Source organism: Catharus ustulatus, chromosome 9 (genome assembly GCF_009819885.2).
Source record: "Catharus ustulatus isolate bCatUst1 chromosome 9, bCatUst1.pri.v2, whole genome shotgun sequence".
Lineage (NCBI taxonomy): Eukaryota > Metazoa > Chordata > Aves > Passeriformes > Turdidae > Catharus > Catharus ustulatus.
In genome coordinates, this window is record NC_046229.1 from 15,132,911 (window position 1) to 15,150,660 (window position 17,750).

Here is a 17,750-nt window from a genome sequence, read left to right on the forward strand (position 1 = left end):
TCATAAGCCACAGCACATATGACAAGACCTCTCAAAGACAGCTAACATCCTACATACCTAGGTACAAAAATGGATTGTCAGGGTAATTTCCTGAATTCTTTGAGTACAGATAAGTACTCACTCATCAACAGTTGAACATTTTAGAACAGATTTTCAAACTAGCAGACTGCTTTCCTCTCAGCCCATTAGTACAATTTACTCAGTGCTGTCACAAGAGTTTGGAAATGCAGAGGAGCTGGAAGGAAACCCAGTTCCTTTACACAGCTCCTTTTCTCCATTTCACAGTGAAATGGAGACGCACTGGAAATACAGTTACAGAACTGGGCAGGGAACCACGGGGACGGAAGGACAATATCACTGCTGCAATCTCCACTCTTCCCTTGGCTGGAAAATTAGATTAACAAAAACTTCACAGAAACAGGAAAAAAAAAGATGGGAAAATAATCTTCAGAGCATTGACCTAGCAAACATCTGAGTTCTGGAGTTTTTTCAACCTATCATTTAAGTCAATTACCCTTAGATCTTAGAGTGTGGAAGTCTGGACACACTGTAGTGAGGGGTGTGCTGTTTATTACAGTTATGCAAACCTATAATGTACTATTGATCTGGAATTAAGACATAAAATGCAGATTCAAAATGAGATTAAGAAATCAACAAAAATTATAATAGAGAAAAATTCCTTTTTCAGTATCATGCTCAACAAGATAATAATTTTCAGTAATGAAACTGCAGAACTAAAAGCCTCCCACCCTCTCACAATTTTTTTAATATATGGCCTTATAAAATGTATGTTGAAGTGCTCCTGCTACAAACAAGCATAGCAACCAGTTTTATTGCTACATGTCCAAAGAACAATTTGGTGGCAAGTTCTCAGTCTTACAGAGAAATTCTATATACAAAAAGTAAACTTCATTTTGAGGCTTGATATGTCAAAATGATTGTTTTTAAAAGGCTATCTGTCAGCTGTCTTAAAATTGCATATAATTAGGGTTTGTTTCAAAATATTGTGAAGTCAAATGAAGTCTATTAATTTAAACATCCTTCATTCCCACCATCAAAGAGATGAGATATTTATACAGCAGTTCTTTCAGATAAAGAGAATGTACAGAGTTCTCAGGTGTTTGGTTTGCTAAATGGACAGATACAAGCTACAAAGGAATACAAACTGCATGATTTACACGCCTTTTTTCAAATTGTGCCATTCCGCAATACAATTCTCTGAATTTATCTGAATGGACAGCATTTCCAAAGCTTCTAACACTTCCCTAGGCCACCAAACCAACCAACGAAGACAAGCTATAGTGTGTTATCTTCACAGTTGGACGCTGGTCAGGACACAACCCTGCAGTGCAAGCTCCAAGGCTCAGCAACACCAGTGGCACAGAGCCCCAGGAGCTTTGCAGTGCTAGTTCATGGGAGATTTTACTTTGGTCTTCTCCTGACCTTGCACTTCACAGCTTTGGATTTAAACTTTTCATTGTTTAGTACCACAAAACGTCTATGAAATGACAAGTATAGAGTGCCTGATTCAGAAAACAGGAAATGGATTAGAAGCTATTAAAATGGTGGAAGTTTCACATCGTAGTTTCACAGGCATTAATCACTTCCTACTCACAAAATACAGAGATCACAACTGAGCATAGAAGCAATTTTTTTTATTTTCAGTGTTGTCTTGAAATAATATTGCTTCTTTTCGTATCCATCCATTTTCCGAAATGAAACTTCAAGTCATTGGAAAAAATTTAAATCAATGTCAAATCTTTCAAATCTGAAGATTGATTCTCTGTTTAAAAAATGACCTCCAAAGTGTCTTTCATAGCAGAGCACACAATGTGACTATCTGTTAGCTCATTCTCACCCTTCAAAAGCCCTTTCTAATGTGATGACATATTTCAGACTGTTAGCAAATTGAGTACTATAGAGTTTCGTAGTTATGGTTTGAATATCGAATGAGGGCCATCAAAGAAAGAGAGACCAAATTAGAAAACTACAGTAAAAGGTCAAAGCTTGAATCTTTTAATTTTTCAGTAAAACAAAGAAAATATATTAATTGACATGGCAAGAGAAAAGAATCTGCATGACTTACAAATCAATCATTCAAAAATAAAATGATGTGAACTTTAAATAAACATTAATTAGCATTCAAAATGGCAAGGAAAAATATTGATGAAATAGCTCAAACTAGCAAGTGTAACAATGCTTTTATACACTAAAATCTAAATTTCAGAAAATATATAACCCTGTCGCTTGCTGCCAAAAAAATATCAGCTTTCATGTTCTACTCTCTGCCAGCAAAAAGCAGAGACAATGTATAGATCTTGCACTACTGTTCACCACTTCTCTAAGTGTCAATAACACCATAAATCTACAGCAGGACATTTCACTAACTCTGGAACATAAAGTATTCCTATTCCTGATCACAGAAATTTCCACTGAACACTGCTGAATTGAAGCCAACCTCTATTTATTATAGAACCATTATATATAATAATTTTAAATATTATATATATTTGAAAGGGTTTTATATAATATATTATGTTATATACAACCATTCCACCTTCATTTCAAACAGCATTGGTGTGCTGTAGGTATTTCCAGCCTAGAAGCACACACCAATAGAGCCTCAGCCACTCCAGCTCTGCAAGTCACAGCTGCGTGGCTGGATACCCACGGCCACAGGAGAGCTGGACCTTTGTCACCTCACAGAATCACAGAATCACTGGGTTGGAAGAGACCTTCAAGATCATTGGGTCCATCCCATGCCCTAACAACTCAACTAGACCATAGCACCGAGTGCTATATCCAGTCTTTTTTTGAACACATCCAGGGATGGTGACTCCACCACCAGCCCAGGCAAACAATTCCCCATCCCATAATGTTGCAGGGGGTTGTTGTGGCCAAAATGTAGAACTCAGCACTTGGACTTATTAAACTTCATCCTACTGGACTCTGCCCATCTGTCCAACCATTCCAGCTCTCTCTGCAGAGCCTTCCTACCTTCCAACGGATCGACACACGCTCCCACCTTAATGTCATCTGCAAATTTACTAACGAAAGACTCAATACCATCATCCATGTTGTCGACAAAAATATCAAACAGAACAGGCTCCAGCACAGATCTCTGAGGGACATCACTGGTGACTGGTCCCCAGTTGGATGCAGCACTGTTCACCAGCACTCTCTGGGCCTGGCCATCCAGCCAGTTCTTAACCCAGCACAGAGTGCTCCAGTCCAAGCCATGGGCTGCAGCTTCTCCAGGAGTGTGCTGTGGGAGACAGTGTCAAAGGCCTTGCTGAACTCCAGGTACACAACATCCACAGTCTTCCCTGTATCCACCAGGAGGGTCACCTGGTCATTAAAGGAGATCAGGTTGGTCAAACACGACCTACCCCTCCTAAACCCATGCTGGGTCTGATACCCTGGCCACCCTGTAAGGGCTGTGTGATGACACTCGGTATAAACTGCCCCATCACCCTACCAGGAACTGAGGTCAGGCTAACTGGCCTATAAATGAAGCATTCCCTTGAACCAAACAGCACAAGGACATTTGTTTGCTTTGTGTTGAGGACTGAGTGCAGGAAGCCACACTCACTGATGGACTGACACATGCTAAGGGCTGACACTCTGTGGTGAGACAGCAATGGCCTCTAATAAATGAAACAGACATGATAATCTTCCATAATGAGTCTGTGTTATAGTAATGTGGAGGTGTGACATTAACTTTGTGGGTTTGGTAGGAAGAAAGGTAAACAAGAGAGTTAGAAGAGGAATTTGAATTGTGGCACCTGTGGGAGCATCTCTACTCTGCTTTTGATATTGTAGTGTGCCATCCATGCTCTTCATTACAGCATGTCAACAGACTCCAACAGCTATCATAGGGTGCTTTAAATTGTGTACACCACACACTAATCACTGCTGGAATTATACTACTCCTTTCTTTCTCTATCATTCACTTCTCAAAAGATTTCTTTCTCTAGTAAGTGCTAGAGGCCTTAGGGATCTACAAGATAGGACAATTTAACCTTTTACATATATCAGGAGAGCTGTCAGCATAAAAAGCACTAATCCTTTAATGAAGCTGATATGTTTGCAGTGATTCATTATATTATAAATAGACCCTGGGGAGAGATTTGCTAAGGATCTCGGGGAAGAAAAAAAATGAGAAAAAGATATCTTTAGACCATTCCCCCTCACACATCAAATTCTCACTCCCTTGCTTCAAGCTGGCAGCATTGGCTTAGTGTGAAAACAACCTCAAGCTCAGGAACATAAGAATACAAATATGGTTAAATTAATTTCTACACAGTTCTGCGTATCCCAAGAGCCACACCTCAGCCCTGTGTTGGTCTGCCTCATTTCATTTCATATTTTATAAGTCTGCAATTCACAGATTCATTTCAGCATCACTAGACATGGGCTGCAATCCTCACACACAGCCCACGACAACTCTGATTGAAGATTACATCATCCTAATTCACATGCTGCCACATAACAATTGTTTTCTAGTTTAGCAACAAGCGTGACACTTCCACAGCAGTCTGAAATTTAAATTAGGAGACATTAGCTTGTAGTTCCAGCACCCAATGTGCAAATGTTAAGACAATAATCAGTTCTTGAATAAATCACCAAAAAAGAAGTTTCTTGCAATCACAAGAAACATTTATTCAAAGACTTCTTGATCATGGAAGTACAAGAAAAGTTCATACATGATCACCAAATTCTTTATCACATTATCCTGACATTTCCAACTATGAAATCATTTGCTCAGCTCCACTGGCAATGTTTGTATGCTTGTATGAGTGTTGGTAGACCTCTAACATTTTAATGACATATACTTCTACTCCGTAAAGAACAAGTGACAGTCAGAAATATTCACACTTGGCCTACAATATCACTGAAGCTACTGCAGCCAACACTCAGTGACAGAGTTTGCAAACAGCTGATAAATGAACCAGAAACCCCAGCATAAAACATTTCACAAAAATATGCTTTCCTCCCCACAGCTTAGTACTTGGGGCTCAGTGGGGTACAACTGATTTGAAAACATTTTTGCACATGAAAACAAGAGAACATCAAACAGTTTCAAAAGGATGTGAGCCCTCAGAAGCTTCTTTAAGTGAATTGACCTGATTTATAGGAATTCCCTTAAAAGGCTGGATTGGCTCCAAACCCTCTGTGTCACACTATTTTATCCATTGTAGGGGATCTAAATAGAGTGACTATCCTCATCAGTAGTGAGATGAGACTCCATTATCCTACTACAGGAATATTTTGTGCAAATACTGCTCACCTGTAGAGAAATACTGCATGTAGTCACAAAGCCTAGAAAAAGAATGTCTTAAATATTGATCCTAAATTGAATGCTTTGAATACCCAAACTAAGAGAGAAAAGTGAAGCACACCAGACTTTATACACACTAGCTTGAATTTTTACTTAAAACACGAGAATAGCCTACAAAAAGTAATTTCCTGGGATTTGCTTGAACTCATAGGATCAGGATAATGTACTTTCTAAATGATAAGTACAGCATTACTGAGGTAACCCTGTAATATTCGTAGTTTATTTTATTGAGTAATCACGCACCATCTCTGAGCTGCAGAGCCCATACTGACAATAGCACCAGAGCTTTTTAATGTAGTTTAAAATAATTCTTAGGGGATAACTGCCCTAAGCTTGACTATCTCCTCCATTGCTTTAATCACAGCAGAAGTGGTGTTCCAAGTTTGGAACAATATCACAGTTAGTCCTGCCCTCATCCTGCTTGGTCAAGTCCCAAAAAGTTAAACTTAAAAGTAAGTGGTTCTGGCATGTGTGTATTACCTTTTTTCTATTTTTTTTTAATTAAAAGAAAAATAAAAAGTGTTGGTTAAGATTAAGAGCTAAGAGCTACATTTGAAAAGTATTCTGAAATAAAAGTCCCCAACCAAACACTGGAGTAGTGGGATATTCCATTCATTTAGCAAGGCTCAATTTCATTTTCCATTGCTTTCATCTTATCTTTCTTAAAGACGAATTTATAATGAAATAGAAATGCATAAACTTACATAGTCAAATGCATGCTGGCTGCAAAGCTAACTGCTTTTCAAATATTCAAGATAAACAAATACATTAATTTCTTATTATGTTATAGCAACATACATCACTGCCAGCCAAAATAAAACATGACTGGGAACTGAGCCACGTTTTTTTTTTAATCATATTATCCTAGGCAGAAAATTTTGAAGTTGATTCTTTTGTGCTTCTGACTCTCTCAGACATATTAGAACCCTTCACACTATATCTGAATATTTGTAGAAAAGAGAGTAGCATATTTGCCTTTTAACCACAGATAAGGAAAAAAGGAAAAACCAAACTGAGTCAAAGGCATTTTTAAATCCAAAAGGTATGGAAAAGTTATAACACACCTAATAACCAGAACAATAAAACTTCCAGAAAAAGTTTCATACAAAATCAATACAAATGAGAATGGAGGAGATCACAATTGACATACCAAATAGAAAAAAAAAAATAAACTGGCATTCATTGTTGGCTATTGAAGCAGGACTCTGAATATTACTTCACAAATATGAAACTTCTTCTCAATTTTTTTAGCTCCTTTGATTGCTCAAAGGAAGAAAAAAACTTTCTTCAGGAAATCTCCCAGTTCTATCATTCTGAAGATACATACAAAAATTATAATTTTTTTTCTCAAGTCTATAACCATACAGGATTTTCTCTGTAACCTAATGAAGTAAATAAAGACATTTTTATTGACTTCTGTGGACTTTATATCATGATATTTCAGTTCCAGGACAGACCTGTGGATGACACAATTTAGTTTTGATTATAATTAAGACTGGTATCCATGTCAAAACTAGAGTCCACTTAAACCTTCATCAGAGTAGAAATTACAGCTCAAACTTACCGAGTTGCCTCCACAATTCTCTTTCTTGACAAAGACTACAAGCTTCAAGTATCACTTTCAGAATTGCTTGGCTCTCTAGAGGCAGGACTTGATATCCCACAGCTCATGCAGGATTCACATGTTTAGAAACAGGGATTACTGTGCAGGTGATACATAGATACACTGCCATAGAAAATGCTTCATGCTGCTCTTCACAGACTAACTAACAGACCACTGCATTCAGTAGATGCTCCTGAATCTAGTTCTCTACTATAAGGAAAGATAGACTGCAAGCTCAAGAATGGATCAGAAAAAGCATAAAAAATAAAGAAAAGAAACAATAATGCTGGAAAAAGAACTCATTGCAAAATATATGTGGTGGACAGAATGCATGAGCATTCGAACTGAGGGCAATGGATTTCAATTAACATAGTCTGCAGTAGAGAGTCATAGTGAAAAAATACACAAACCAAAAATAACAAACAAACAAACCAATAAAACCTTTGCAGCAGCATGTGGCAGGGTGACATACCAAATTCTTCTGCATACAATTACCAAGAGTGCAAAACATTTATTTATCATGCATTTAGCTGACAAGATTACCTACTGCAGATTACGGAGTCATACCAGGACCTCCTACTGATATAGAAACAGATTTAATATAATTCTGCAGTACAAGTAGCAAAATGAAATCACTTACCGTTAGTGTTGCATTGCTGAAACTATCTGAAGAGTCAGCCCTCCGGAAACAGGTTTTTCTATCAATAATTGACAGCTGATACAGTTTCAGACAGTAATACACCAGGGAAAGACCGGCTGCAGCAGCAGCTCCTTCCCACTTAGCCTATCTCCAGCACTTTTTAGATCTCTTTCTTAACCCTTTCTAGGTATTTTCTCCCTGTGTTTTGGATGGCAAGACAAAGGCATGCTATAAGAAAAGAATGCATTATTTCCCACTTCACTTAGTGATATGAGTCGTGGGAAGAAAGTCAGTAGAATTTAGACATAATAATAAGCTAACAAGAAGCAAAATCTAAAAACAGAAAATGACTCAGTGACTGGGAAGAGATATAACAGGGGTATGAGCTACTGTAACCAGGACAATGGTTTCTCCAAACGTACAATTAAGAGGTCAAGATCACAATAACAAGACACTAGTATAGAAGAAGGCTAAATAAGGTAATAATTTGCAATAAGAAAAAAGATTCGCATTCTCTTCCAGGCTTGGACCAATGAGACCTGAGTTTTAAAATCAAACCTATCTGGTTTCAGTGAAGCCAGGATTACAACCTTATAGATCAATTTTTAAACCAAATTAAATACTAAGTATTTAATGGAAAGAGAAAAGATACATCCTTTACTGGAATAGCTGTTTCTACAGTATTCTGAAACCATTCATATTCCTCAAATGAGGCTGTTTTCTTTTACAATGTCAATTTATACCAATAAGAAATTGTTTGCTGATATCACTTCAAAAGATGGCTTTTCTTTGTTGTTATTCTTTTACATTAAGAAAAGATTGCTCTGATTTGACAGCTCAGTACATTTTAATGGACTTTGTGGACCACAAAGTATATCTGACAATAAAAGGTTTGGAAAGTTCCTTTGTTCAAATGGATTACTCTACCCTCACAGAAGAAATAAATAAAGAAAGAAACAAAAGCCACCAAAAATGAACAACCATGGAAGAAAACTAGAGATACCAAGTGCACTCCATTCTTTTGCATTAGTTTTATAGGAGTCAGGCCCATCAGATGTGCCAGACAAGACTTGACTGCACCACTACTGCCACACCTATCCTACAAGGATGAGATGCCTTAATTCTTAGCTGTCATATTATCCAGATTCTGTACTGCATTAGTATATAACTCTGAACTTCATATAAAGTGTTAGCAACTTCTTCTCACAGTTTAGTTAGACAAAACAATCCTTTCCCAGCCCAAAAAGTATAAACAACAGTGAACTGAGGAGAGCAGTCTGGGAGGATGGAGCTGTATTTGGACAATTAACCCCAATATGTAAATGGACCAAAACTTATAAAAGTGTGAAAAAGTGTGACCCATCATCCATCTTGGGTGGAGCCACGGCCAGGTTCTTGTACTGCCCAGGGTGTATTCTTTGAAGGTCTTTTAAAAAATATCTACTTTATTTCTCTAACACTGTCTAGCCCTGTTCTCTCAAGGCATCAGATGAAGTACTATGGATAGATTCTTGTGAGATGGGAAAAGATATACTCACATAAATTGTTGGTAGTCCTACTAGCCCAAATGCCAGCCCTTGGAAATTAAATGCAGGTAGAATGCAGCCGGGGAGCAGAAGGTGCAAAGGCTACAATGTATGTAAAAGACATTTCCCCTTACTTCCTACCCTCTTAGTTTGCAAACGATAGGAGCAGAAGCTCTCTCTGAACAACAGAGAATGTGTCTCTTGCTTGCCCATTCAAGAGAAGGATTAAGGCTGCTACTTGAGTCATGATTGGCCAGGTATATCTTCCAAAACTGAAGAATTGACTTCAAGGAGTTCAAAACAGTCGGAAATTATAGGAGAAAACTTAGTGCAACCAACTGGGACCAAATTTCATGTGGAAGAATAGAACAGGGAGTGAAATCTGGACATCTCTCCTGAAGCCTCTTGCCCCAGATAACTTTTCCCCATGGCTCCTCATACTGTCTTGGTTCCAGGTGTCTTACATGCAGCTGTTGCAGAGACTCAGCTTCAACTGTACCCTTATCTATTATCCTCAAACAACTGGAACCATATTATGTATGTGTATCCCATGGCTGAGACTTTTTATTTATCAATGAAACTAAATGATGTGTTGCCCATCAGACCTTCCCAAACACATGTCCACAAGAATATATCTTCTTTTTTCTTTTCATTTCTAGTCAATTTTATCTCATTTTCTCCTAAAATATCAAAGACTTGCTTCCTGTACATGTTTGTATTCCTGAATGTTGCTTTTGGCAAAAAGGCCACAATGTGCTTTCATTTTGTCTTCATACCTAGAGGCAACACAGCTAAGTAATATATAGGCTTTTTTAATTGACTGCTCAGGGTCATTAACTGCCTGATTTCTCAACTGGTGCCCAGACTTTCAAATATAACTGTATTGTTCCCTTACGTGTCTTCTACATTTGCACTTGTGGATGCTGCTCTGGGTCAGTATCTGTCACTGTGTAAGCTGAGTTGCCAACTAAGCAGCATGCTGCCACTCGCTCCCTTCACCACCACTCCAATCTCCCAGCATCAGTGAGAGAATTAGGATTAAAGTAAGAAAAGTCAAGGGTTGAGAAAAAGACAGTTTTATAGGGAAAGCAAGAGCTGCATGTACAGGAAAAGTAAACAAGGAATTAATGAAACACTTCCCATGGGCAGGCAGGCATTCAACCATCCCCAGGAAACCACCATCATGAGCAGCAGCTCTTTGGGAAGACAAAAGACATCACTCCCAACATCCCCCCCTTCCTCCTTGTTCACCCCTCTTTATTTGCCAAGCATGATGTCATATGCTATGGGATACCCCCTTGGTGGGTTGGGATCTGCTGTCCCAGCTGTGCCCCCTCTCAATTTCCCATGCATCTCCAGTCTCCTTGCCAGCATGGCAGTAGGAGAAGCAGGAAAGGCCTTGGCTCTATGTAAGCCCTGATCAACAATGACAAAAACATCTCTTATCAGCACAGTTTTCAGCATAAACGCAAAATGTAGCACCAAACTATGTACTGTGAAGAAAATTAACATTTCCCCAGGCAAAACCGGCACAATATCCTAGAACATTCCCAGCTCTATAAATTTGAAACAGATTTGGCTTGTAACAGCACTGATTCCTGTATCACCATGCTTTATTTTATTCACTGGATATCTCCTTTTCATCCTTACAAACATAAGTTTCAGTAAATGCTTCCATTTTTTAAGTGGTACAAAATGTACCAAATTCATGTTCTCAGATCACTCTTGCTCATTTTTAGAAAAAAAAACCTTTTAATTCAAATTAATGCCTAATTGTTAATGCTCACTAGTAATTTATAGTCTTTCAAAGGCTTCAAGTTGACATAAAAAGTTACGATAATATTATATGCCTCTAAAAAGCCCCATGAATTAAAACGCAATTCAAAGGGTAGTTTTTCCTGGGTGAGCAAATTGCACATCTTTGAGATTTCTTTCACCAAAAATTCACATGAAATGTTTTTGCATGTTTCTCCCACCTTCCACACCACCAATATAAGCTTGGAAGGATAAAACACTATTACAAATTCAGAGAAATTTCATGTTCAATGAACACTAAACACTTGACAATCACCCACAAAAGCACAGTCTTCCATCACATAGCTCTATTCTATATTCTTCAAAAAAACTTCATTCTGAGCAATGAGATAAGAGTGATTTCCCCATCGAATCTCACAATATTCTGTCCTGTCGATGCACTTATTTTTTGTGGCCATATTCAGTATCAAGATCTTTGCCTCTTCACCTGCAACAATTCAGTATTAAGCATCTGATTTCATTTTCTCATGCTATACTCCAGTGCTTCCACTGCACCCTATAGGGATATAACTGTGTTGGTTTTCAAGTGCTAAAAATAAAACAAACACATGTCAACCCAAGGACAAAGTTGAAAGGAAACATACTTTAATGTAACCAAAGAAGAATATATTTAGCATTTTGCTACTAAGCAAGGATGAAAATAAACATGTCAACACATCACTGTGTCTAACTGCAAAACCCACACCCTACTCAAATCTTTCTGCAGCATTTATTATATATGAAAAGTGGATTTAGTCTTCATTTCTTTCTTCTGAAGAGTGACTGTCAGTACTCTTACTACTGCTGGCCACAAAGGGCTCCTGAACTGCAGTGTAAAGCACTTCCATCCTTTCAGGCAGTCAGCTTTTCTATCAACCAGTAATGTAGCCATCTAAGGTTCATTTGGACAGTGGTGCATACTAAACATCAATTTGGAATCCTTCCAAAATCAAATACAAGCGTAAGTGGGAAGTGGCATGACACTCACTCCACTCCAGGAAGTGAAAAAGTGATCGCTAAATCAAAACGTTTCCTTTTGTCTTTCTTTCATTATTACTGTTAATTGGGCTCTCTGTAACAGCAGTACTGCTCCTCTGTCCCCAGAAATGAATGCTCATAAAAAACCCCATGTGATTGTATTTTTTAATATTGCCTTTGAAACAATGTGGATCTATATTCTAACATTTTCAATTATCTGAACTTTGATTTTTAACATTGGGAAAACAAATAGTAAAATTGTATACAGAGGTCTTCATTTTGGAGATCCTGTATTCTGATTAAAGCTGATACTGAAAGCAAGAATCATTATGTCTGCTTTAGTTAACCTTTCAAAGCACAAAGCCAAAAATTTATTCTAATATGTTAGAGCTTGTTTCCTGGCATATGGAATTCAAGGCAGAGCAAAAATGATGGTAAATGAGTTTAAATTAATGTGGTAGAATTGTGAAAATATATTGTATAGCTGTATGAACACTTCAGAGAGAAGGCAAAGAGGAAAACTGGGAAACACTCTTGGCACGAAGTTATCACTTTAACCCTACAGAACCTGTACGTTCCTGCCTTCACTGCCATGAACAAGAGGATTCAGTAGACTGGGGCACTATGGAATCTCCTGCCGTGAAAGATTCTGGTCCCAAGGGGTTGCAGCCCTGAAAAGGAACATTTGCCCTAATGCCCACCAGGTTCAAAGGCTGAATCCTTCAGAATACCACCTTTTTTCTCACATAACCATTCAATTGCAAATGATTCTTTTACCCATCAGTGTAGCAGACATCAACAAATTCCATTTTAAATTTAAAAATACATTAGTATTTTAAATATTAATGTTAAAAAGGTTCACTGGTTCACTGGTAAACCTTCCAGGAAGCTCATGTCTGCAAAAGGAGTAGTTGCAAAGTAGCATTCTGGCAGGACTTTAGGTAAGCATTAATGGAGCTCTAAAGAGCTCCTTGTGCTTAATAAGGGCTATTTGACTTCCATCAGCAGGATTCAAATGGCCCCAATTAACTTCTAGGTATGTAGAAAATAAAAATTAATCGAGGGCTAAGTATTCTGAAGTTCATGAGGGAGAAACAAAATCCAGCTAGTATGTTCCAATATGAATGCAGTGGTACTTGCAGTGAAATTTCTTCATTTTGACAGCTTGTATGCACCTTTCCAAATAAAATGAACTCCCTTTTTTAGGCAAATCCAAACTATTCCTTTTCCACTCACATCATTGTAGAGTCACTGTGTCAACTATGGATGATGGAAATACCTCATAAAAAAGACTGGCAAGAATTCATCTCTTTTGTCAGGGACTGATACAAGGCCTATCAAAACAATTCAGTGTCTTCGTTACTTAGGATTGCCCCAAAAACCACAACATTTCAAGGCACTAATAACACTTGGAATTTTCTGAAGATTTGTGAAAACATATAGGAGTGAGAAATTAGCATTGTTGATTTCTACAAGATATCTTTACACTGATAAAATTGTAGCACAAAATTAAAAAAAACATTAGTAACTCATATCAAAAAATTATCTTGCAACATGCTGCCCTGTGCATTTTTTAAGACAGAAGCTTTGCAAAAGTAGATGCAGGGTAGCATGGAAGATGCCATCCATTTGTCTATTTCAGACATGAACATTTCATTTCAATTTCTTGTTTCCTAAGGATTTACATACTTAGATTAATGTGTTCTCAATTAGTATGAGACATCTGCAAGTATCTAGCAATGCAAAAATACTCCTTAACACAACATTAAAATATAGCCAAGAAAAAAATGGAAAAAAAAGCACAGAATATTAGAAAATGTGGATGTTCAAGAAATTTGCCATATGTATCCTACAGAGACTTTCAAAATTTATAAAAAATATCCACAGATGAAAATTCAAAATTAAGAAATCATACTTCAGTCATTCTTGATGTTGACAATTCAGAGAAAGCACATTCAGCAGTCAGCATCAGTGTGCCACATTTCACCTTCAAAATTCTATTTATGGTTTTCATAACCAATATACAGTATTAGAAACATCTTAGAGAAAAATCCTAACTATACAAAAAACTGCAAGATGGCTTTGTGTCTCACTGCTTCTTGATCATTTAATCTCTTCAGACTTGTCCACAACTAAATCTATGCTGCCAATTTACCACTATCAGCTTTGGGAGAATATGGGAACAAATTTTATTTTGATTGCAGACTTGAGCCTCATATTACTAAACTGACTGTTAGATTACTGGAATAATTACCTAATAACTGCTGACAGGCTTGATCTCTTGGCCTCTTCTAACACTCCCAAAGTGCTGGGCAAATCCCTTTGGAAATATGTGGATTGTATCCAAACCATCAGAAATCTAGAATAGGGGCATTTTTCTAAAAATAAATAAATAAATAAAAATTGACAACTATTTTTCTAGACTTTCTTGCATAATATAGCCAATACCTGCAGGTAAAAATATATTTTGTCATTACAGAAGAAGTCACATATTCTGTATTAAATAGCTCATGTAGTTTTCTGAAGCTTTGTAACATTTTTCTCCAAAGAATCTTGCTTCAGAAGTCATAGCACCATGTCATCACAGATATTATATTTACTCACCACAGAGGAAAATCCCTGGCATAATACTTGCTTCTCCAATTTTTTTTTTTGTTTGAACTATCATGGTCACTTGTCTTATTTCTACTAAAACCCCCATTGCAGCACTTAAAACAGGGGTAAAAGCTTCTACGGATGCCAAATCACTGTATATTTTGAGATACTCTGCAGTATTTGGGGGACAACCAATTCCCACAGAGAAAATTACTTCTAATCATTCATGTGTGGAAAGAATCAGCAGGATTTCTCTGAATATTATTTAGATAGGTACTAACACTCTGGTTAATTAATGAGGGATTTAGACAGAAAAGTATACTGAACAAGGGGTGGGTGGGATATGTGCGTTTGGTTGGTTTAGAGGGGATTTAAGAAGGAATAACATCTAATTTTGGTACTCAAACTGCAAATACATAAGAAAGGCACAAAAGCGATCAACACTGAGACCTTAAGACAGTTTCACAGAGTTCAGCAGTATGTTCAAATTCCAGGATCAATCGCTTTTCCCTTTTGCTTACAATTATGTTTGGTTTCAGCAGTAGAAATTCAAAAAGATCCCACAGATTATGGGCTTCCAGCTAAGCACAGAAAGCACAGGAAGATATTTGACTTGCATCTCCAGAGATTTAACTTGTTCTACATTTCAGCCTCCGCTGGGTACCACTGCCAAAAGACGATCCCATTTTAACCTTAACTGGCTCTGAAGAGACCTGGCCGTACATGCGATACGACCCGCAGGGACGATGGGCTTCGCATGCAAAAACTGGGGGAGGGGGGCGAGAACAGAAAATTAATACCTTTAATCCTGAAATGCCTCCCGGTTCCCTACTGCTCACACTGCGACACGCGCAGTCATCCTCCCTCCCCGCGCGAGGGCTGCCCGCTGCATTGAGGGAACTTCCCGAGGGGCCGCTGCCCGCGCCCCGCCGCACCTGCCCGGGCCCGGCCGGACAGCGCTGCTCCCTGCGCCCCGGGCCACGGGACGAGCAGCGGGGCTGCCGGCACTTCCCCGCGCTCCCGCCCCGCAGCATCGCCCCGAGCCCGCGACACATCCCGCTCCGGCAGCCCCCGGCCGGACACGGCTTCCCTTCCCCGCCGGTGATGCTGAATCACGGCGGGCCGCCGCTCCGCCGCCTGTCCCCAGGGGTGGCAGCCTGTCCCCCGCCGCCGCAGGAGGAGGAGGAGGTGTCGCGCCCCGCCGGCCCCTCACCCCGACCTCACCTGCCGGGGCGCGGGCGGGCGGTCCTGGAGCGCTCCGGTGCTCGCGGGCGGCGCGTGCTGCGCCTCACGGGCGGCGCGATCCCGGGCGGGGCGATCCCGGGCGGCAGCATCCGCGCCGGGCACGGGCGGGAGGAGGAGCGGGAGGTTACGGCGGGGAGCCGGGACAAACCATTCCCTGCGAGGGGACACCGGCGGCGGCCGGGCGGCCGGGCGGGGCGGGCAGCGCGGGCCCTCCCACACAGGTACGTGCGGGGATTGCGCCCGAGGGGCGGCGGGCGGCGTCCGCGGAGCGGGACGGGCGGTGCCGCGGGAGGCGGCAGCGCTGCCGGTCCGCCGGTGCCCCCCCGCGCTCGCGGTGGAGCGGCCCGCGCTGTCTCGCTGCCCGAGGACGCGAGCGGACCCGGCGGCCACGCGGGCAGCGCTCGGGGTGGCCCGCGGCGGGCGGGAGGAGCGGGCCGGGCCGAGCCGGGCCGAGTCGGGCCGAGTCGGGCCGCGCCGCCCTCAAGGCCAGCTGCGGCCGTCTCCCTCCAGCCCCTCCGAGCCGCGGGACCCAGGGCCGGCTCCGGATGCCGGGAAGCGCCTTAGGAGCCCTGCGGAGCGCTCCCGGGCCGAGGAGCCCCGCGGGCGCCCCGAGCGCGCCCCGCCGTGAGGCGCGGGGAGCGTCCCCGAGCGCCCGCGGGCCGGGCGGGTGGAGGCGCCCGCGGGCCCGGAGCTGCCGGCGGTTCCCTGCGCACAGCCCGGCACCTGCCCCATCCACGAATCCCTGCCCGCTGCTCCAGACAGTTTTTTTCCTCTTCCCCTTTGGACCCGTAGGCAAATATTTTCCTGCCGTGTGCACAAACGCTGTTTGCCACTCTGAAGGAGCCATTTCGGGCTTTTCCTGAAATACTTCGCATCCTCACATGAAGGCACGTGACCTAATCAGATAATGCAATAGAGAAACGCCTGTCAAATATTTTTTTTTTTTTTTTAGGAATTTATCAAAGAATAAAAAGTTTCACAAAAAAGAATAGTGAAAGAATACATAATAGAAGCTCAACTGAAATTTAGTCAAATATCTCAGCAGATCATGTAGTATCCTCTGTGTTCATCAAGGTTAGGAGCCCAGTTCACAACTGGAAGTCACCATGGCGTTTGATTTTGTCTTCATTATGTTTGCCTTGGAACTAGCTGTAATCGTTTATTGACTTCTTCTGGTATATTAATTAATTATCTTGCTTTGTTCATACTATTACATGCTTACATTACACATTCCTCAGTACTACATACCTTTAAAATCAATTCCAGTCTAGTATTTTCTGTACAATCTCTTTGGCTAAAATAAGGCCGTCCGTGAGAATGTCTGCAACTACCTTTTTAAGGCAGTCAGAAATAAATATGTTCAGTAGGCTTAGTTTCAAGTTTACTATTTCTTGGTCAGAAAGAACTGAAACAAAGTCGACAATGTAAATGAAAATGCAAATTTAATTGCAACTTGATCATCATTAATTTTTTTTACTCTATTTTAACATCTTTGGAGGTAAGCTGATACTTTATTGGAACAAATTGTGGGCTTCTTACAAACACTAAAATGATTGTTAAGGACAGAAAACCACATGAGAAATCCTTTAGGAAATCCTAGAGAGATACCAGGCTTTTCTCATGTGTGGTATCAATTTGTAGCTTGTAAAGTTGAAGAATTTACTTTTTGCAGATATGGTATTTTTACACTGGGTTGGATGACTGATTATATTGTGGTTTTCACTGATATGCAGAAATTGTTGGCACTATTTGGCACTAAAACCTTTGTTGAGCTTATAAAAAAAAATAAGCAGAGATATAATTTCTGGCCACAAACATGTAATGTGATAGAAGCTCCCATGCTTGTTCATAGTGGCAAGTCTAAAGTTTAGTGGTAGAAAGCCCGTGCTAAAGCAATGGGATCTGAGCTCGTCCCTGTGTAAACAGTCATTTTTCTCCCATCTGTGCCAAAGCTGTGTTCCGGGATGCTCCTGCAGAAAGGTTTGATTCTCTTTCCGTTGGAATTTGGAATGCTGCCACTGGCTGAAG

The 17,750-nt window shown here is 40.4% G+C and overlaps 1 protein-coding gene across 5 annotated transcripts in view; it reads right to left on the reverse strand.

Annotated features, from left to right (window-relative positions):
• Positions 1 to 15,785, reverse strand: part of TTLL7 (tubulin tyrosine ligase like 7) — a 66,657-nt gene extending 50,872 nt beyond the window's left edge. For 3 of the 5 annotated variants that reach the window (XR_004418648.2, XM_033067049.2, XM_033067052.2), the window contains exon 1: positions 15,702 to 15,785. The gene's annotated coding sequence lies outside the window, so the exon portion shown is untranslated. Of the gene's footprint in view, positions 1 to 7,584; positions 7,680 to 14,136; positions 14,261 to 15,701 lie in introns of those variants that run through there. The other 2 variants (XM_033067050.2, XM_033067051.2) reach the window with 2 other exon arrangements.
• Between the last annotated feature and the right edge of the window lie 1,965 nt (positions 15,786 to 17,750).